The sequence below is a fragment of the Etheostoma cragini genome, chromosome 1 (genome assembly GCF_013103735.1).
Source record: "Etheostoma cragini isolate CJK2018 chromosome 1, CSU_Ecrag_1.0, whole genome shotgun sequence".
Taxonomy (NCBI): Eukaryota; Metazoa; Chordata; class Actinopteri; order Perciformes; family Percidae; genus Etheostoma; species Etheostoma cragini.
Window position 1 is genome coordinate 19,315,130 of NC_048407.1, and position 23,090 is coordinate 19,338,219.

At 40.1% G+C, this 23,090-nt stretch overlaps 2 long non-coding RNA genes across 2 annotated transcripts in view; both read right to left on the reverse strand.

Moving 5' to 3' along the window:
• Positions 1-717: 717 nt before the first annotated feature.
• Positions 718-23,090, reverse strand: part of LOC117946070 — a 23,783-nt gene continuing 1,410 nt past the window's right edge. Inside the window, exons 2-3 of the long non-coding RNA XR_004656962.1 lie at positions 1,155-1,169; positions 718-728 (exon numbers count right to left, since the gene is read on the reverse strand). This is a non-coding gene — a long non-coding RNA (uncharacterized LOC117946070). The remainder of the gene's footprint in view (positions 729-1,154; positions 1,170-23,090) is intronic.
• Positions 11,389-16,252, reverse strand: LOC117946076. Its single transcript, XR_004656964.1, has 3 exons — positions 15,853-16,252; positions 12,217-12,291; positions 11,389-11,466 (listed from the first exon to the last, which is right to left on the reverse strand). It is a non-coding gene; the product is annotated as an uncharacterized LOC117946076 (long non-coding RNA).

Here is a 23,090-nt window from a genome sequence, read left to right on the forward strand (position 1 = left end):
TAAGCTGGGAGGGCAGATAAAGGAGCTGCACTGTTCTGAGGCCCATGCAATGCTCTGAATAATATATCCATACATCATGGGTCCATGTCAGACTTTGATTCAGTGTGGTGGTCTTGCAGAAACCACATTGGTATTATCTTTAATAATGCAAGCTGGGATTAGGCGCCCACTCTCTTGATAAATATGGGCAAATCAATTAATTCCCCCCCACCCCACCATCGCCACCACATATATAAATCCAACAATGTGTTTGGCTTTCTTGTTTTTGCGCTCTAAAACAAGACTGAATAGTTATAGTTTTTATGTCCTTATTCTAAACAAATACTCTACAGTGTTGGAAAGATTTGTTATTGTTGCAGAGCACTGTAAAATAACTGTAATCTTGATATGTGAAAATCTAATGAGGTTTGGAGGGAGCTCATAAATTAAAAAAATGTAGTTGAATATCCCTCACTGCTGGTGCATAGTACTTATGAGAATATTAATAGGAGAGGTTTGACATACTGTATCTCTCACTATAATCATAACTCAGGCAACCATGACCAAGCAAGAAAATGTATTCTATGGCCAACTTACAGCCGTCATGTAAATACAGCATGAGTGCACACATTTCTCCACTGTGTCTTGGTAGAAAAACAATTGAAATTAGGTTAATGAAAGAAAATATCAGTTTGTTATGTGTTTCACTAAGGTTATGGTGTCAGAGAGTGCAGTACGGATGGAGAGGCCTCATGGCCATTTAAAAGGCTATAGACCACTTAGCAGCCAGTGACCTTGGTAATGTGGAGCAGGTGGGAAAACAGTCATTAGGCCTGGCTGTCTCAACCTTCAGGAACCATCTTTTATTTCCATAAAACCTTTTATCAATTTCTCTCTGTGCTGCTATACATTCTAACACTGGCCGAGGGCCTTTAATGACTACAGCAGTATAGCAAATGTCATTACATAGCTTGTCTTATTAATACTTCTAAAAAGAGAACTTCAATGGAAACAGAGGCAGAGCAGATATACAGTAATATGTTTCTGCTAGTGTCACAATCTTGTAGGTCTAATTAAGCTCAGTTCAACAGAAAGGCTGGATGAGAGGAGAGAGACGGTGACCCAATTAAAACCAAATCGAAACTCAGACTCTCTCTACAGTGTGGCTCTTGCACACAATGAGCGGGAACCTGTGAAAACAAGGATATCAAGCTTTATTAGTCCCAAAAAAGCCCTGTTGCTGCATTAATATTCCTGCCTAATGAAAGCTTGGGTATTTTCCATTTCCCTGCACTTGCCTAGCACTGTCCGGTTCATAAATATTTTCCTATCATGATAATTATGACTTTTTATTCCTGATATGCAGAAAAATTCAGAGCCAATTACTAGAATGACAGGTGAAATGGGATCGTGCTGAGAAGAAATTAAGGGTTGCCATGGAGATGTAGCCAAAAAATCAGACTGTATGTTTTGTCATGTAACCAATATCTGGCTGTACTGCTGCTATGCTCAGGCCCCGTACACCAAAGTACACTTAACCTCAATTGCTGGCAGCAATCACAGGTCTACCCAGCTACATTTATTTGCTATTTCTGTGTACAGGTCTGTGTGTCTGGTGCTGCAGATATAGCCAAAACCCATAATGTCAGCCCTAGATAAATGAGCACAGTGCTAAGGGATGCCTGCATAGAATATATACAAAATATGCATTAAAAGGAGGCTTCTGACATTGTACAACATCCAGAAGGAGTGGACAAACAGCAGGACAATACAGAGTCAGTTACAGCAAAACCTACACAGGAAAGAAGCAAAAGGACTGTAAGTAGAGTAGGGTGACTTATAAGAAGCCACCTGCACAAGGGTGCTGTTGGTTTATTTTGTCCGTGACAGCTCGAAAACTACGCGTATGTTCAGATCTGTGAGCTTCTACCAGAGCACCTCTATACCACTCTGTCATCCCCCTTATTAAGAATACAATACCTTATGCACAGAAAAAGGATTAATAATTGAGAATGTGTAAAATGGAATTGGAAATGAAATGACTAGGATCAAAAGTTAATTAAGAAACACCTTGCACAAATATATATTTTTAGATTGTGCCTGTTCATACAACAGCAAGAAGGGTTCACACCTGTCTGATTGAGGCAGTTAACAGCCAACTAAAACAAATCTACTCTGAAACTAGGGATGAGCAATAAAGTGGTCTTTCAGTTTTTCTATTTGTCTCCATGAGAAAACAAAGTCTACTTGAAGATGTACGTACTTTTCTAGTCAAATCACTTAATAAAAAGCAAAAGAGTGAAGTAGTAGGACTACAAAAAATACTCCTTTATTATTATATGTTGAACTTGTATGTAGAATATGTTATCCATGTATATTTCTATGTATGTCTTCTACTACAACTCATTAAAAGTCATTCAAAAGTGAAAGGCAACATACAGCAATGGAGATGTGTCACTGATAATGATGTTAGACTAAAGCATGTGGTCGGAAATCATACTAATAAATAAATAAGCTCAAACAAACGGGACAAATCATCCCACCAGAGCAATTATGGATCTAATCAGAGGGTTCTGCGTGAAGGTACAGTTCTCCTATCTCGGTCCCATTTGCATCATAACACAGTGTGCAATATTAATTTCCGAGTTTACTGCTTATTGGAAGTCCAAAGTCTGAAAAGCCATTAAGGCCCCAAATAGGAAAGCAATTTGCCGTCACATGGATTCAGCTCTATTAAAAAGAAAAATCTTGTTAACCATTTGGAATTAGAGTCATTTGGCAAAAGGAATTCTGCTGCACTCCAGTAAAATAAGTAATTATGCTTCCCTTCTTTTTATCCCTCTCTTTCGTTTATTTGCACAGGCAAAGTGGGGAGTAGTGGATGGGGAGAGCGACTGGATGCAAAGGTAATTAAAGTTGTTGGCTATCTGTTTGGTTAATGTAGAGCTCAGGCCAGCTGAGAGCTATGGAGGTGAAAGCAAGATGAGAAATCCTATCCATTTCCCTGTCTCTGTCTACCACCCCCTAGGCTAATTCTGATGATCTGGTCCATATATCACCTATTCCAGTCCTGCAATCAACAAACTAAACAGGGAACTATCCATATAGAAAAACTCGAACCGACTATTCCTCTGAGCTTATCTCAGTTTCATTTAGGTTCCAACTGAGAAAAATCTCATTAGCAGTTCCCAGTTGGGAGTGGCCTACTGTTTAAATTGAACCATATCTGCAGGCCCTGATTTTTTTAGCAGAATACATACAATGCACTTTAAATGCGGTGTGTTGCATACACTTACGACTTTTGTCATGTAGCTAACTGTGTCTCTCCCTCTTTAACTTTTTGTCACTTACCAGTTAAGAAAACCAGGTATGCCTTGAATGTGATCCTATAACAAAATAGTGGATAAACATTGTATTGTAAAGACCTTAAACCTGTTCCTATCCCATTCCTATGCCAACCAGACTCGTTTGGAGCGAACCCTTGCCCTGAACCTTCAGTTTAGCAGTATTTTCTGAATAGTGTCATGACCTCTCAATCATCATTATCCCAGTGCAATGGGTAACCTATCCAACAAAGCTTGGCTCCCCTCACTCCTCCATAGGAACTAAAGCCAAAAAGAAAAAAGGCAATTTATGGGGTGGCATGTATTGCCTCTAAGATGTTTTATGGTTGGACCTGCAGGGCCTATTTAGGAAGCACTGCGTGCTCCGTCCTGACCACAGGTATTGATCGTCACCAATGGCCATGGCGTGGCTGACTAGTTAATGCCCTGCATGTGCCTTCACAGGGAGATGAAAATGAGGCCTCTGTGTGTAATGATCTGTGTATGAGCAGGCAGAGGAGGCCACAGAGACAGAGAGGAGAAGAAATGAAATCATTCCTTTGCTCTTTCAAGATGAGGCACTGCAGCCAGCTATGCTTGGATGCTCAATGTGGGATCTGGGTTTGAGAGAAAAATTAAAAATAGAGAGAAAAGAGAGTGAGAGCGGGGAAAAGAGAGATAAATGGCTGGATGTGGAAACGTTAAATGAGAGCATCCTGATGCAGAGAGCTGTGTGCGGATGTCCCTAATGGGGTAGGCTGATGTGAGCTGTCTGGTAGCTGACCACCACGGTTACATTGCCTTCCTACCTACCCCACACCAGGCCCTTCCAGCGTTGAGACGCTCCATGCTAATTGGCAGAGAACGATGGTGCATAACAAGTACAGAAGAGACATTGGTCTAATTTGAGAGAGGGTGAAAAGATGACTAAAATGCTTCTCATCATATGAGGCATTTTCTTGTATGTGAGGCAGAGAGTGTGGCCTTCCCTCTCTCCTCTGAAGAGCCTCATGCCAAGACACACAGGGAACAAGTATATATGAGCAAGTTGATTGGGAATCCACACAAGGTAAAAGATAAAAAAGAAAATCAAGCAGCAACACCTGAAATCCACTAACTCAAGTTAGTCAGTCAGCAATCATCCGGAATATGCAAGATGCACTACATTTTTACTTAATAGGGATGTCATTATTCACAAAAGAACAAAAAACATGGCTCTTTCAATTCCACTCTGAATACGACTTTAATCATGGGCTGAACACAGTGTCAAAATCACTGAAATATTGGGCATAGTTCAAGAATAGAGTGACACTTTCACTACAACAGTTGAATGAACCAGTTTAAGTAGAAGTGATGGTGGGTGGGAAGATGCCAATCACTGAGAACAACTGACATTGTATTGTATTGTTTTCACTGGAGGATAAGGCATAAAAAAACCTCTGCTGCACATCATGAAACATACTGTTTCAAAATAACTAAAAATGTTAATTTAACTCAGAGGAGACATTTCTTTTGGCCTGTTTGAAACGCTAAAAAAATCTTGGGGTAGTGTAAAGAAATGGCAGGGAATAAACCTCTGTGGCTGCATTAGACCTTTTGCATGACCCCATCCTCAAAGCCTCTCACTTCTACCCCACAGGGGTGAGTGCCTGTTCATTTCACCTCACTGGCCTCATTAATGCAGCCCTCTGCCATCATTAAGACGTTTGCAGTCAAATTAATTGAAAGACAGATTAAAAATAAATTAAGAAAAATGCGTTGCAGAATGCCCACGCACACTTCATAAATCACCGGGGCAAAGCCAGGAGCTGGCTTCCCATAATTAACTGCAGACTATTTATTTTATCCTGACGGTATAAATTAGAATTCAGACGCACAGATTATATTAGGGCTGTCTGCCATGCGGAACTGCTGAGGGGTGTGGAGAATATTTTAAGGATACAAAGAGGAGAAGAGAAAGAGAGGGGGGGGGGAGAGAAAGATAATATGTAGAAAGGCAAACACTATGTAAATGCATACAAAGCAGAGAGATAACATTTGCGTATTTACTCAGGCAGTGCATAAAGAAACAATAGACAAAGCAATTAACAACAACAATCAAGTGCATGATTAAAAGAAACAACAAATGTCTGATTAAATGAACTGTGCCAATTGTTCTGTTGAGTCCTCGACAGAAAGACAGGACATAAGTTCAACTGCAAGTTTCACCAGCGTTGCTTGTATACACAAGGCCTGTGATCAGTAATAGACAGGGTGACATAATACTGCCCAGGAAATTTCCACTCATTCTCACCTGCCGCTTTCCACTCTCCTGCTGTATCACAACCTAGCCGCTTCACATGCAAATGCAGACTAAACGTCTTCTGCCAGTCAGCCTCAGACACCCCCACAGACACATTTATGTCTATCAGTGTCTCTCTCTATGTGCTACTGTCAGTGCTGGCCACACACTGCCTCCTCGTGGGCACAGTGCCCAGGCTGGCACTGTGCCAGACCTGCTTTGCCACACTGGACTGGCAAAATGCTCCCTCTCTCTCCACACTCCAAATTCCCCACACATCCTTTCATCAGAACGCCCGTGGCCCTCTCCTCCTCCTTTCTCCATCTTTATTCTGCACCACAGCTGAGATCCACACTTTAAAAGTATGCCCTCCAACCAGCCAGAGAAAAATAATGCTACCACGACTACTGCCAGGGAACAAATAAAGCAGTCACACATTTGAATGCTTGGTTATTATGCAATCACACTGAAGGCAAAAACCGAGTAATCTATAAACAATGTTACATCAAGGCATCATACCAGGTATCAGGTGCATAGTATGGGAGCATGAACAAGTCCCGTAAGCCCTGAGACATATTCAATTTTGTATATTTTTATGAATCAACACAAGAAAAAGGAATTTGAGCCTTCTTGTTGGCAGTCGTTACACACACAGATCTGACAATACAATACGGGACTGCCAGCAGACTCAAAGTTGTTCTTGAGAGAAGATATGTAGGATATGATCTGCATTGCAGCCCACAGCCAGGGGACACTCTATACATAGAAACTACCGAACACAAACAAAACCACTACAGTAAATATTTTAAAATTAGAATGTCAAAATGATTAAGTAGCCTGTATAAAAGATAGTTGTATACTGTCTTCTAGTATATAGTAATGCATAAACATAATACAGACAGCCATTGAAAAGAATGCAAAGTGGGGTGTAAATTAGCAAGTGTCTTTTCATTTCTCAAAGTACTGAAGTAGTGCATTAAGTTAGTATTTTATAGATACCTTAAAACTAAAAAAATCAATGACATTCACACTGCATCATATATATATTATATATATATTAGATCATCTCTGCAGTAGACTGATTTTGTTATAGTTGTTATAGATATTGCATACACATTGCCTGTTCATGTTTCCTTTTTCCTGCATACTGTTCCTGCTTGAGTAAGCTGGAAGAAAACTCTGGGATTCAAGTGCGGTAGTGGGTATATAACAAAATCAAGTAGTGTATCTTTAAGAATTACGTCTTTTTAATTGTCGGTTATGCAAGTCTGCAAGTGTCCTACTGTGACAGCTTCACAGAGGGAGACTTGTACACCGTGCTGCTCCCAGCATTGAATCCCTTTAAATCCTACTATTTCACAGGGTTAGATCTACTTCCCCTCTGACTATAATGTCAATTCCAACCGTGTGTGTGTGTGTGTGTGTGTGTGTGTGTGTGTGTGTGTGTGTGTGTCTGTGGATGTGTGTGTGTGTGTTTGTGTGTGTGTTGGGTATTTGCATTTTGGAGACTTCTGTCATGCTACTGGGGGGCAGAATGGAGAGACAGACAGAAGGTGGTGAGCAACCTAGCTGTTGATGGCAGTATGCCTAGCTTGGTGTAAGTTATTACAGGGGGATTTTAAGTACAAACAATATCCCAATGAGACACTCTGTCTAATCACCTGATCAGCTGTCAACAATGCTATCACTGCAAAACTGAATCTTAATTTGTCAGATTTGTATTGGGGCATTGCCACTTACGAAACCAAAACTTTAGCCAACTGGTGTTAGAGCCCAAAATACCAAGCATGTTTTTAACAGTCATAGCATGAAAAACAACCAGCCTGCCTCAGATGTATAATTTTGTTTCCCCAGTGAGTAAAAAGCCTTGGAGGTGAGTGCATACACAGCAGTCATGTTTTTTAAGATACATGGCTAGAGCCGGCCTTCTTTCTCAAGCACCGGAAAAAAACAGTAAATCACCAGCAAAGAAAATAAATATATACTTATTAGACTCTGCACACTGCATATATTCACATCCTTAACATATTGCACAGGCACAGTGCAAATGTGCAGCGCTGCACACGGGTAAAAACATGCAATGAAAAATGACAGCGGGGAGGGGTAACTGCGGACCAGGAATATAATGGTGCGGTGGAGCGAAGGAGAAATAATCATACCTAGTGGTGGGGGGATGAGGGAAGATGGGAGGAGCAAGAGGAAGATGAGTCTGTGCCCTGTAGCAGGGAAATGGTGCTCCACCGCTCTGCTGCTGGCTGCCTGATTCCCCAATAACGCTGCACATGGGCTACCTTCAGCAATGGACAACAGCAGGCAACGTCTGTACTAGAAATACCTTCCCCTGACGCTCCACAGCCACAGGAGACACATACAGATGCTGCAATTTTGGACAATGTACATTATAGTTTTTGTTGAGGTGCTAGTTACAATACAACACCAAATAAACATATGTATTAAATACAAAGGAAATTATCATGAAGATTTCAGCAACGACAGTAATAAACAAGCTGGCTTCTGCCCATCTGATTAGATCTCAAATCAGCCTGCAGTTCTCTCTGTGGCCGTTAGGTGTCTCTCTTTCACTTCGCATGTTTGGCACTCTCACCAAGTGAAGCTCCTCTGCTCCTGAACTCCCATCCACACATAATATATACACCATCATTTGAAAATAGCAGCTTTTTGAAAATTCACCTTGATTATCAGACATTAAAAGTGACTTCTCCAGAGCTGAGTGTCTGGCTAGGGGGATGGCTGCAGACAGCAGAACAATGCAGCAGGCTTGATATTAATGCCTGGCTGGGGTGTGCAGGGAGGAGAGAGGAGCCAGCCCTTTGTTCTCTCCTACAGCCAATTATTTTTTACGTGTGCCTCTTTTCACAACAACAAGATAGAATTTAATTTTAATGCACCCTCTGGAAAAAAAGGGATACAAAACATCTACAGTATTCTTAAACAGAGATGGGGAATAGCATCAGCGGTTAAGTATATATGCACACATCTCTGTATGAGGCACAGACAGATGACAGGGGCAACAAGAATGACATCAACACAAACACACATAGCAGCATGAATCCTCTCATGCAAAATGCTACTGTAAAACACATACTGACTCACTCCCAAACCAAAGCAGAACTGTGCACAGCCCTACCTTGCTGAAGGTGAGAAGAGAGACACCAAAAAAACAAAAAAAAAAACACGGTTATTTCATTATACAGCATTATGGTGCAGTGGTGGGGTGCACATTAACATGTGAATACCCAGAACATGATGATAAGAAAGCACAGTGTAAAAATTCCTGTAAGAATTCCTGATCAAATGGCATGAAAAATAAATAAAACCCAGGATTGCTGTTGGTAGGTATGTGGCCAAATATTTTTCTAATTGGAAGGGCACTTTATCTTGCTGTCAGAGAAGCAGTAAAAGCGGTGTTGTTCCCAGAAGGAGAGGAGCACAGCTTGCTGGCCTTTTATTAGTGTTGGAGCTCTGATATATGCGTCTGCTCTAGGCTTTCATCAGGAACCAGCACCATAAACACACACTACATACACACAAGAACGGTTACAAACTAGCCACACATATAGATAAACACACACTACATACACACAAGAACGGTTACAAACTAGCCCCACTGAAAGCCCAACAAAAACACTGTTGAACAATTCAGCTGATGTACTTTTTAAACATGCAATCAGCATCCACTTGATAGAAAATTACAGTCAAAACCTTTTCTACAACAAACTGATGACGCCAACAGTAACTTGGGGTGTTTTTAGGTTTACAGTTTATCGCAATGATACAGTAACAAATCATTTGCAAAGCTACACTAAGAAGAATTCAAATCCAGAAGAACAACAGCAGTGTATAGAGCAAATCACCCCCTCAGTACAACCAGACAGTGTAAAATGCTACTGTAACAACCTGGCAGTGCAAAACGATTAAGTCACTAGAGAATAAGAAAGCACAAAATACAGCATGCACACACAAACACGGCAGACCAAATTCTCCATCTGCGGTTCATGCAGAGCTAGTTATTGCACACAGAGGCACTCCAAATGGACTCATGCAGACAGACACACAGGCACAGACAGACAGACGGAGTTGACAGGCGCATGCACGCACACACCCGCTAAATTAAATTTCAGTCCTTGGGCAGACAACTAAACTGTATATGTGTGACAACTCTGCAGCACAGCAAAACCAATTCTCTGCCGATGGTGAAATTAAAGGGCAGAATCCAGCCTGTTTATGGTGCCCACTCTCTTCTCCTCTCACTCAAGTGTTTTATTAGCAATAATTTGGTCCTAAAAGTCATGTTCGTGGGAGGCAGCCGGCATGATGACAGCGGCTAGACAGACAACACCACTTCAGCACACACTACTCCCAATTATCTACACCTGGAGCTACTGGTGTGCAAGAAGGTCTAATTAACCAGCCAATAACCATGTTTAGACGGGGAATGCTCACCTACACCTTCTGCTTCCATAATGCCCATGCTTTATATAATGTATCTTGAATAACCCTCAAAATTGGACTTATAAGGAAGCACATGACTGAGTGCTAAGCAGCAGCTGACAATGCAGAACATGTTTATCAGTTTGTAAAAAAGTCCAGCAGGCCAGAGGATGTCTGTAACTGAACAAATATAAAAAAAACATTATGATGCTACAAAGGGAATAATAATGTGAACAAAATGCCATAATAACATGAGCCTTTATTGATCCGCTATGGAGCCCCACCTCGTAAAATCACTATTTTGATTCTGTTGCCTCAGGTCTGAGCAGGCGGGAGCACTGTACCTGCTGATTGAGTCAGCCATGTTGGGCAACTCTGCATGTGCGGCCTGAAAGCAGAGCAATCTGTAAAATGTCCAGTGTCTTGCTTTTACAATGTTCATTTTTTATCTTCTAACATTAGGTATGTGGGGACAAAGCTTTTAACTGCACATTGCCTTGTGACAAATATATTTTAAATTTAAAAAGTCAGTGCTCATTTCCATTTAAATGGGTAAATGAAAAGGGGCATGTGGTATAATAGAACAAGTCAAATACAGATGATACAGTGATAGTTTTGAGTAAAAACATCTTGGTGCATTTACTGTAAAAATATTAACATGCATGCATATAAGTGCACATTCACATGCCTCCTCGATTACTCTGTATATTGTATCACTGAGGCATCTCTTTCTACCCTCCAGCCCCCACCCTGCTCTGCTCTCCTCGGGTGTCTGGAAGCAGTAATCTGTTCCTGAGCCAGCGCTGCTGGGATTAGGCAGCGACTGGAGATAGGATATATGCGTCGTTAAAGCAGAGAGCACAGCGTTGCAGAAGGAGAGAGACAAAGTCAACAAAGGTGACACAGAGACAGAGGAAAGAAATACCAGAAACCCACATGTGCGCACACACACACACACACACACACACACACACACACACACACACACACACACACACACACACACACACACACACACACTTTTCTGTCACATACAATTTCCTAAACCTGCAGTGAATAAGAATAATGTAGTGTTGCTGCAATGTATGTTTGTCTGAGAGAGAGGTAATGCATTAAACCTAAGGCACTATTGAAAGACAATGTACTGTTACTATATGTACACATTATGTACTGTATATTGACAGAGTTATAGTAAAAATGTCGGGGCTGGTGTTTGTTTTGAATGTTGCAGATAAACCCATCATTCCCTATGTATGTTATCAATTAATCCATTGTCCTTTTAAATGATGAACCACGACAACCATAAAAGTAGTTTAGCAGCCTTCATGGTACAGTATAAGGCCATCACTATACTGTTACTGTATATCTGAGGTTGGTCTTTGCGTCTCTGTCCCATCTGGGTGCTCTCTGCAGCCAATCTGCCCCCGCACTCTGAAAAAACGATTTTCTTTCTTTATTGCTGCACCTGAAGGATAGACATGGACGAGCATACATGCTTAAAGGAATAGTTTGATGTTTTTTGTAGTTATATTTAGGTTTGGTCAAGGCAAACTTGTATTGCTGACACAGGATCAGCTTATTGAAGGTTTCCTGGAGTGAAAGGTCTGATTGCTGAAGTAGTTCCGCAAATACTGAAACCATGTCTTGTTTTGTGTGTGTGCTTGTCTCACCATACACCGTTGCAAATGTTCATTATGTCATTCTATTATACCCACAGCTTAAATTATTATGAGTCATATTTCTTTGATTATTATAGTTAGGTATTATTTTAGTTCTAGTAGTATAATTCTAAATTATAATGTAATAGGCAATGCATAATTTAATAACATAAAAATGTTTTGCATAAAGTTATTACATTATGCAGTCAACATTTTATTGCATTATAGGGCAGTTACTTTATTTCTAGTATGAACTGCTCCAGCCCATGATTATTAAGATATAGGTATCATAGTAAGGGAGAACTACCTAACTATAAAACAGCAGGGGATTTATAAAGTTTAAGAATTAGAAGAAGTAGGACTTTTATGTTCCTTGACATGTAAGAATGGATGCACTATGCTGGATCAGAGTCCCGTTTTGGGCGCGATTGCTTTTTTTTCTAAGTATGAAAATAAAGTGTGAAGAAATGTGAATGTAGGATGGGTAATGTGTGTGGACGGGTCAGAATATAGCTAGGCTGACCTGAGCTCTCCACTCCAGCTTACATTCCTTTTCATTAGTGCTCATTCTCTGCCTCCAGACGCCCTTTAACTGCAGCTGAGAAAGACATGAAGACAGGAAAAAAAGATGAAGACACTCTACCATGAAAGATCAACATCCAAATTATACATACTATGCAAAACTTGTCTTGAGTACAAGTCTTTGACATTTTACATGTTTATCGTTCAAGGTATGAGACTGAAACCATTAAGTGTTTTAAGTATTGTATTCTTAATAGAATACAATGTGATTTGAAAATCATTTTACTGTAAAATTCTTATTTATGAAGCACACTATAATACTGTGCCAAAACTATCTGATTTGTTAAAAATGATATCTAACTTGACAAGAGAAAACTCTAGATAGTTGGGATGCTGCAGACAATTGTAGTTGACTGAAACTTAAATTTATGAAGTAACAGTTGAGGATCAGAAAATAATCATGAAATACTTGTCATGTATCTCTGGGTTTCTAGCACCCAGCAAATGATGTGGGTATGCAGTAGCATGTTATAGACTAATAGACTGATGGATAATGGTTTTAAGATAGATCATAACACCTTTTGGAAGACAATTTGGTTACATTTTACTTGAAGGTATCTACACAAGAGTGACGTAACACTGTCATGAACGTGTCATAAACATTATTAACAAGTCATAAACATTCATGACATAACGCTTTTTTTAGTGTAATTTGGTTGTGTCATGACAAGTTATGGTTAGGGTTAGGGTCCATGTGTCATGACTGTGTCATGACAGTGTCATGTCATTCTTATGTAAAAACTTTAAAGTAAATCATTACCGACTATTTTTTGGATGTATCAGAACAGAAATTTTCATCTATTATAATTGTGGAATTTAAAATGACTAAGTTCCAGCATTATTAGATTGGGGATAATGGGATATCTAATGTCACAAATCACTGTTAAAAACCAACAAGTGGTGACTGGTAATGCTTAAACACTGCAGAGTCACAATACATGATTATGTCATGGGTATTAATGCTGCAATACAGCAAATGGACAACACCATTTTAGTTCAGATTAAATCACAAGCTAGAAGTTGATGGAGATTCCGAGTTAAAGGTAACCCTGTAGAGTTTCACTTTAAACAAACATGTTGCTTCTGTATTTGAAAATGTACATCAAAACATATTGTTTGGGTGCCTGAATTGCACAGTTGTTAGAGTGGGCCCTCATCTTTAGCGGTTTACTCCTCGATGCAGCGGGCAAGGGTTTGACTCCGACCTGCCGCTCTTTGCTGCATGTCATTCCCCTTTTCTCGCCCCCTTCATTTCTTCAGCTGTCCTGCAAAAAAGGCCTAAAGTGCAAAAAAATGAATCTAAAAAAATTTGCCATTTTTGTTTTTCCTTTATGAAAAAAAGTACTAGTACCAGCTAACAGGTACATTTTTTTAGTATCACCTCCGTTAAGGTTCCAAGCAAGCTAAGACAATTCCAAAAGGTGACGTGTAAGCCTCTAGAATACTGATTGATCAGAGGTCACTGAATCGTCATTAAACACTGTGTCATCATTGCTAGCGACAGATGGAGGTATCCTGAACGAACACACCATTTTAAAATAGTTTAGCCAGCGGTGTTTTTTTGCTGCATCCAGCTTCTTTTGAAACAAAACATGTCTTCTGGCTGTGGCAACAGCAAAAACAACACACCTTCAACGTTCTGTGTCTGCATGAGGCGGTACAAAATCTACAAAGGAAAAAGGAGGACGAGGCAACGCAGCCGATTTGAGATGAGCTGAACCGAGGTGAGCTAGTAATAGCAGTGGGTGAGTGCCATAAATAACAAATATGCTGACTTTATTTCCTACCAAAGACACATTACCCCCACCAACTCTTACAGGCCTTTTCAGTCAGATTCCTAAACTGATTCTTGAAAAACTGAAAAATGACATCAAAGAAAGGCTCTTTTATAGTTTTTTGTTATCTGAAAATTATTTCAAGTCAACAATATATTAACATTTTAAAGTACTTAAATATATAAAAACTAAAGTTAAGTCACCTAACACACAACAACATTTTAACAATAACAGTTACACTATTAACAAGTAACAACAAAATAAATGTTGAGTTAGTATGTTAACTAAACCAACTTCAAACTTGAGCAGTTCTTTTGCAGAAAAATTACCATATTTGCCTTATTTCGCAATATATGACACCTCTCCTGACTTATGGCATGTCCCTTTAACTCTCCCAGATGGTGTTGATGAGGCCTGTACACACAGGTATGAGTTTGAAAGGGCAGACAATTTGGGGAGGCTGTCCCGCTTCCCCCACCATCAGGCTACAAGGTCTTGTCCTGAATGACAGACTAGCAGAGCAAGTGTAGGCTAATAGGTTTACGAGCGATCACGTGCAGTGAATGGTTAATATGCTTTTACGTCCGTTTTGGTGGGCTCAGAGGGACAATATGGCATTTTAAAAGTATCCTACATCTACAATAGCAAGCTAACAGTAGACTACAGAGAAAGTGCGATATTTGTACGTCCGTTTTGGAGTGTGTAGAAAAAGCCGTCTATTAGCAGTGATTGTAGAGTGCATGTTGTAGAATAACGCAGACACGCGCGTCACTTGGCGGAAAAAGAGAGAGAAAAAAAGAGTCAGCCGCTGTCTGAGCAACAGAGGAAAAATATCTCAGTCGACATATTAGGGAGAACCAAAATGAGGAACTCATATTGGCGTTGTAATCCAGTCAGAATATTTCCATTTGCTTAGGAACCGGTTCCATAGTGGAACCAGATTTTAGCACCCAACCCTAGCCACTGGTGGTAAAAAAACGCCACATGGTGTCTTTAATATGAAACAGACTGAAATTAAGACCAGAAACAATTAACAGTCAGCTGCAGCTGCAAAGTTGAGTATGAGTGAATAAGTATCGTAGTGGGTAAGAAGATAGTGAAAATTGTGAAGGATTGTTACGGTTAATGACATCTGGAGGAGCAGTATGGAGACTGAGAAAATAAACTAAGAGTTGTGGAGTAGCTAAGGCAGCACTGTGAATATCTAGAAGACAACTCCTGCTCTGATTGAACAACACAAGAGTCTGCCATGAGGCTTAGCAACAGGTGACAGAGACGCTATCAATGAACACAGTCACTGATTCTGATTGGTCAGTGCTATTTTTCTCGAGAGAAGGTGGCAGAAGCAGAATTTGTTTTCTTGAAAATATTTGGGCAACCCCAGCCATCAATCATTAAAATGTTGGATTTGTCTTGCCTTTCGATGTGACTATGTGCCTGTTGGTCATACAGAACATGTTTATCTGTGGACTTAGTGGACATACATCCTTGCTATCTGTCAGTGAGGTACACTTTTGTTCAGTCCAACATTTGTGTACTTACATGCATCAAGAAATTAATGTAAATGCCATGTTTGCATTTTTCTCTTATTAGTCCTAAATATCAATACACAAATCTTTACAAACTGCATTATTCTAGGTCAGATGGCACCAGCAAAACCACAAACAATCAATTTGAAAATGTATCAAACATGCTACTCAAAATGCTTTTCTGTTCCCGATGCCTTGATAGGAATTGGTGTATGAAGCATGATGACTCTGAGGCCTGCTGGAAAACCATGGACCTAGCAGTGAGTACTATACCTGACTCTGGAGCTCCTGGCCCTGATGACTCTGGCTCTGAACTGCTTTTGGTATTGCTGTATGCGACTCTAGTCCTTCGGAGATCTCTTCTAGACAACTCTTCTGCAGTGCAGGCAGTGACTGAGAGATCCTTGCTCCTGGATGTCCAACTATTGAACCACAAAAAGAGGCATGGCAGCGAGAAGGAGAAAAATCAATCCAGTACACAGAGCCTATCCTCTTTGCGCAGCCAACCAGCTCACTCTGTAGCTAAGGCTAAGATGCACCATGGTTCCCCATCCTTCTGTGCAGAAACACAGAAATAAATCCGGCCAGACTCCTTTCCCTCAATAGCAGGCCTCATATCTGCCTTTATGTGCTAATCCTGTGTGTCAGGAGGACTGCTGAAGATAAAGCTCAATTTTCTTGAAACCAAATTATTCAAAACAAATATTTCACATTTGAAGACTAAAATCCCAAACAATACACCTATTGTGATTTTTAAGATTCAGTCTTTAAAAAAACAAACAAACACTAGCTTGATCAGTAACTCGGTAGATAATGACATTAAAAACAAATTCAGGTTTAGTTAGAATTTCATAGTTCTTGTTAACAAAAGTAAAAAGCTTTACAAAATCTTCATTATAACTATCAGAACAGGTCATCAATGAATAAAAATGACAAACCAAAACTGACAATTTTACATGTGATAACCAATACCACAGAAAGTTAAAAATTAATGTTATGGAAAAATAAAAGGTTAGACTAAAGTAGTGCAGCTATAGAATACACAGCAATGTAGCTGATGATCTAGCAGACGGTGAGATAAAACATTCTTGCAAAACTGGCAACAAACAGTTGCCTGCCCAGTGCGCCAACAATAATAAACAGGCCACTAATTAATACTGCCTTGCTGTGCTAAATCACAAGAGAGGAAGGGATGAAGGGAGGGAGAGAGAGAGAGAGAGAGAGACCCAACGATGGTGAGAGAGGAAGAGGAGGGAGCTCAGCAGAAAAGAAAGGGAGGACAGTAAGAGCAAGACAAACAGACCTGGCTTCTGGTTCATTAGGACGGAGGCTTTAATCCGGTGTGCCCGATCCTGCTGCTGTGTCGTCATTGCAGGTGGAATTAGAACCAGACAAGATGGAAACCCAAACAAGAACCAGGACAAACCATTATTTAACCATCTGCATACAGGCTGGCAAATACTCCAAAAATCAACAAAAACCAAGATTAGAGGAGACAGTTATTTCCACTCCTGCCCTGTTCAAAGGACTGTCTCATCTCCGTGTCCATTTTTGCTTCTTGGAAAACGTCAAACAAAAGAGGCTGGCGGTTATTCCTGAATTAAAAATACAGATTATGCAGAAATCCATTTCACGGAATCGCTTAAAACGTGTCTCATCCCTTAGCACTCGCTTTCTGTATGCGATCCACACCGATAACCCTGGTCTTGCTTTCTTTCCCTCACAATCGCTCCCTCTCTCTCTATTCTCCCCTCCTAAACTGATCAATACTTCATTTAAATCATGACATTAGCACACTACTACTGGAAAAAGAGGGCGAGAACAAATACAAATGAGCTTCTTGTTACACAGTAACTGATGTTGAATGTCAGGGAATTGTAAGATTTCTTCTATATATAATGTGAAAAACATAGACAGAAATATGTACAATTGTGGGGGGGCTGTACCGCTGTTTTGACTTGAGGTCCTGAGCCTCACACTGATCAATACACATTTAAATCCAGGCTGAGGATAGCTATCACAATATCTCGTCTCATCAGAAAAAGGCAAACACGCTATCCCAATTATCATCTCAAATGACTGGTGTTAAGGTAACACAAGTTGGATTCTGATAGAGGCATATTTCATATTTATTCAGCAGAATTAGCACCTGAGCGCATAATTGCCTACTATATATGCACACTCACACTTTTATCTATTCACATAACTCACAATAAGCACAATCAATACTGCCCTTTCAATACTCTGCTCCATGCTCATAAAGTGCGTCTGCATTAGATCATATAATAAGCTGTTCAGAAAACACGACACCGGCTAATTTCCTGGCGCTCACTGAAATTGCGAACGAGAGTAACTGGCTAATCTTGCTGTTCGTCATAAAACCCGGATATTTACCTGAGCAGCCTGAGAGTCATGGGCCCGGTGAGGGATCAACACATCTCCTTGTAGCCTCTGGATGGTCTCATCGTGCTGAGATAACTCAGAAGAAGCCGATCAGGTCAGGATTTCTCCATTCCGAACATGGGTGAACAGAGGCGAGGTTAGGAGAAAAGAGAGAAGAGAGAGGGGCAGACCGTAAGCCCAACACTAGGTGGGAAGGGGTGGAAATACAGCAGAATTCGATTACTGGGGGAACATGCACTTACATATAGTCTGGCACCAATGTCAACCAATGACCAATTAGGCCAACAAGACTAAAGTTATTGATCGGGTATTCAGGCTCTTTTCTCAGGGCTAACTAGCCTGCCTGAGGTTGTGTGATGGCTGCTACAGCTGTGGGCTGCAAGACAAGGAAAGGCAGTACAAGAAGAAGTGGGAGGAAGGGGCTTTTTCTCCTCAGGCCTTGAGCTCTTAAGTTGGGCACTGGACATTATCATATAGGGTGCTATTGATTGTCACAGGCTTAATGAGCCTTCATATAATGGAATCAGTCACAGAAGAAAAGGCACTTAGGAGAATGCTAATATCAAATCAAATGCATTATGGAAAGCAAACAGCCTTGGCAAAGCATCAATGACAGTAAATATGAGTTTTTTGTTTCCAATTTACAGGATAATGAGAGAAATTAGTGTCAGGGAACAACTTGAAAAAATAAGGTTATGTATTATCTAAGGTACCAACAAGTTTAAATGAAGTTTACAATTTAAATAGTGAAGGTCATGACCAGTGTTGTAGTACTCGATACTGGTCGTATAACCAAACTCGGTCTTGTCTTGATCTTGGATGAAGAGGATTTTATTTCAAGATCAGTCAAGACCACAACTCAAGGGAAATCACCAAATTGCCTGTGTATCGTCTGATTTACAGTATGTGTTAACATTATCACTGTGATTGGATGTAAAACATTCTGCTTCAAAGGCAATCAATAACTTACTCATTTCTATTTTGAAATGTGTTACTGTTAACTCCCGTTCCCTGTCCCCCTTAACATGCAATTCCAAAGTGAATGTAGGTGACAGGAGAAGTTCTGTGGCTGTCTGGGAGATCTCAGCCAAATCGTTGGTATTAAAATTGTATTTATTCTATATTTTTTAAGAGTTTATTTGCAAATCAACATCTAAAAGAAAACACACATGAGTGTGTAAATTCTGCTAACCGACACAGCTGGGACCACCTACATTTTTATCGGCACTTAGTAAGGAAGCATTTACAAAGTTAAAACTAAGTGTAAGTGATGCTAGCAAAGCTAGCTTGCTGAAGTTATCAATCTGCCTCTGTGCCAAAACTCTTTAGAAATTTCTTTTCACCCCTCACCCAAAGTGATTTAGCGAATATACATATTGAGCTATACTGTATGTTTCAGTTGTTTGGTCTTGTCTTGGTCTTGTTTGGTCTTCATACACTCTGGTCTTTGTAATGACATGGTTTTGGTTTAGGTGGTCTTGACTACAACACTGGTCATGACAAGTTACCATCTTTAGATTTAGATTCAAATTGTAAACATTATATTTCTGTAATTTGACCACTTTAGTGTGGCACCGCAAACACAAATAATTTTGCAAGACTAAGAATAAGCTTTAGAGTTGCCAGAAGGCCCGTTCTTTCGGTTTCATCCATGAAAACCATAACCCACCCCTTCCCAGATTTAAGCTACGCTACAAGGCCATCTCGGTGGTCTGTGAAGACAAAATAAGACATTGTTAGTCATAGTTGCTATATATTTAAAAAAATCTTTCTTTGTATTTGACTAAGCTGCATTTATCTAACCCAATATCAATAAATCAACATATGATGGAGACACCAGACCAACCAGCTGCTTTGGGTACTTGGAGGTTTGGCTTGTTAGAGAATATAAGCCAAGCTAAGATTGGTTAACAAAGGCTAGTTTAGCTAACTAATAGCTATTAAGTACATATACCTTTTGAAAAAGAAGATCAGTTATTGTTTTGTAAATAAGCTATTGGTTGGCTTTTTTTCCTACGGCAATACAGTGTATGCAAGTCAACCATTAACATGCTCATTTGGAGGTCACCAAATCCATTAAAGCAGAAATTCTTCTGACTGAACACCTTCAAGAGTTGCACAGTAGCATGTATAATGAAAAATGCTTACAAAATTGTGCAAAAACAGAGATCAATCATGTGCAGCTTGCATACACAACAGTGTGCTTTAGCATCTGTTCTTTCCAAGCATTCTGCATGTGCATGTGCCATGCTGATCAAATGCCTGCCATGACCCATCTAATGAAAATAACTAAACATCATTTAACCGTTAAGGGAGGTTAGACAGAGCAAAGTGAAAAATAGTTTTAAAAATTCCTTCACGGTTTTCTTCTTGAAACCAGAGATAAAAGGTCTTCATAAAAGCCCTTATATAACAGGGCCAGTGGTACAAAGGCCTTTTAAGTATTTGATTAAGTATTATTAGCTGTCCCCATTTTTTAGATTTACTTCTGTACATGAGAAGGACATATTTAAATCCCAATTCATCAAACACAGAATTTTAAGGAAAGATGTTTCTAGGAGGTGAAATAAAAAGAGTTGCTATTACAAAATATCTCCAGCCCTTGGTCACATTAAACGGTAACAATTAAAGTGTTTATTTTGAGGAGAATGCAGAGAATGTTCTACCTACATACCCTGGAAATCCAGAGTTTTCGCAAGAGCACAATTGAAATTTGCTCAGCGTGTTACTCTGGCATTGAGTAATGCTGCTAATTAACTATACCCTTGTAGCCGAGCTGCACCATGCACATCGGTGTTTCTGATATAGGCGGGCCATGGGTGAGTTAAACAGATGACGACAGTTTAATCTACCAGTTAGCTCCGCTGGTAGCTAAGCGTATGGGGCTCTTGATACGTCACCCCGTGTGATTGGTCGTAGTGTTATCCAATTGTGTGCAGTAAGATTTTCAACTGCACGCTTGGTGCCGTCCCTCAAGATGGGCAACTTTCATTACTTGATGCCAGACCTTTAATCTTTGGGTCTGGATTTCCAGGCTACTACATACATGCAAAAATGAAAAAAATAATGAACAACCATTATATGCAGAGGCAGTGTTCTCTCCTTTTGCTGTGGCTTGTGCCTTTATATTCATTCCTTGAAAATAAATTCTATTTCCAAGGCGAGAGGCATGATAATGAAAGGGCACATAAAAAAACTCTGAGGCGACTGCTCATTCCTCACAGCTTTCCTTGCCTCTGCATCAGAAGGACACCTTTAATATTTGGACTTTCCATGTCACTCTAGGCTTAATCCCTAGCAACCACCATAGCAACATACTCTGAGTTCAACGTGAAATGCATGGCAAGTTCCTTGCTGCCACCAGCCAGTGAACAAAAAGGGGAGAGAAAAACAATCAGAAGAGACAGATATGCTTGAAAGACCAAAATTAATTGGAGCTGTAAAGACACACCACAGAAATTCTCTATCAATAATCACACATGCTTGAGTCCGTATGTGTGTGTGTGTGTGACATGTCACTGAACAAACTAAACAATACACTGATTTAAGGACAGAAAACATATGCCAGTGGGTATGCTGTTCACATATGGCAAGAGATACATAAGTATTACATATTTTCCTATTACACTGCCTCTTTCGATAAGAGAAGCAAATCGGAACTAACCTGACGCGCCAGATGGTTTGTTAATACAAAACCATCTAAGAAGCCGTCATTGGAAACTGTTTGGAAAAAGGCAGGCCCGTTCAAATATAAATACCTGGCAAGTGATTGTATAAATTATCTGTTTATCACGTCCACCATTTTTGTTTTGAATGACCAGATGGGGCCGTCACACACACCTAAACTACAGCCATAGCGGCCAGTAGCTCCTCATTGAATGCTGACTGACTTGGTTAGCTGGTAGTTCAGACAAAAACACATTAACTGAAGCTTGACAAGATGGATATTTGTTTAATATGTGATTCAGCAATTCTTGAGAATCCAGCTGCCGTAAAAATGTAAAATCTCAGCTGGACGTAACATGAAAATATATGTACACGAGGAATAAATATGACCTTGTGCAAACATACAGGCAACTATGTTTGGATTAGGGCCAATGTGAAAAATGGGCATTGGCTAGCTAACGTGGTTAATCTTGCTAACACCATCAACAGTGCTAACGCGGCTAGCAGGATAACACACCAAGGAGGGTCGGGGAGGCGATGTTTTCCACAATGAGGCTGTTTCTGTCTGTAACAGTTGTGAATTTAAACTAACTTAACAATACCTGTCATCCTTAGAGCCAATGTTCAAGCCCACAGAGGTATAGCGTTTAATTGAGTTTTTGTGAATGTATTCCTTTGAAGAGAAGGTATTCCTTTTAAAACACTGAGAGAACATAAACCCAGCCCCGTCCATGTGTATTTATTGACAGTCAGTGCAAAAATACACTCACTAAGGTGCTCTGAGTAGCTATTAAACAAGTATGGAGGTGACCTCTGGTTTCAAGCGGCTGCATCTCTGACAGCCAATGCTGCATAGGCCATCCTAAATGGATTTCCTAAAGTTTCATTTAGGAAAATAAAAGTGGAAAGTAATTCAGGCAAAGATGTGTGAGAGAAAGCTCTGTATGGATCATACAGTGGCCCGCTGGAGTGCTTAATTCCTTCTTTCTCTATGGAGGACCTGAGTGATGACCATGGTCCAAAATCAAGCCTGAGCAAATGAAATTAGGACAATATTTTACAGTTTTGCTGTGCATTTACAACAGCTAGAGGGACTTACTCTGTACATGGAAGTGTGGGTGTGTGTCTTTATGGTGTCCTTAAGGCTAACTTAATAAATCACCTTTCTCATTGTGTTACATTACATTTTTTGCAACAGATTATTCAGTAAATTAAACAACATTTCAGCCAGAAATGGTTGTCCATTTAACAAATCTGTGTGGTAAGCATCCTAATGAAGCATCACTGTATAGATGAGAGTGCAGCCGCCTCTGCTCCATTGCAGCAATGCTGTAAATATTCCAGCGAGTAGACTTATGTAAATGTACAGTGGGTACGGAAAGTATTCAGACCCCTTTAAATTTTTCACTCTTTGTTTCCTTGCAGCCATTTTCCAAAAATCA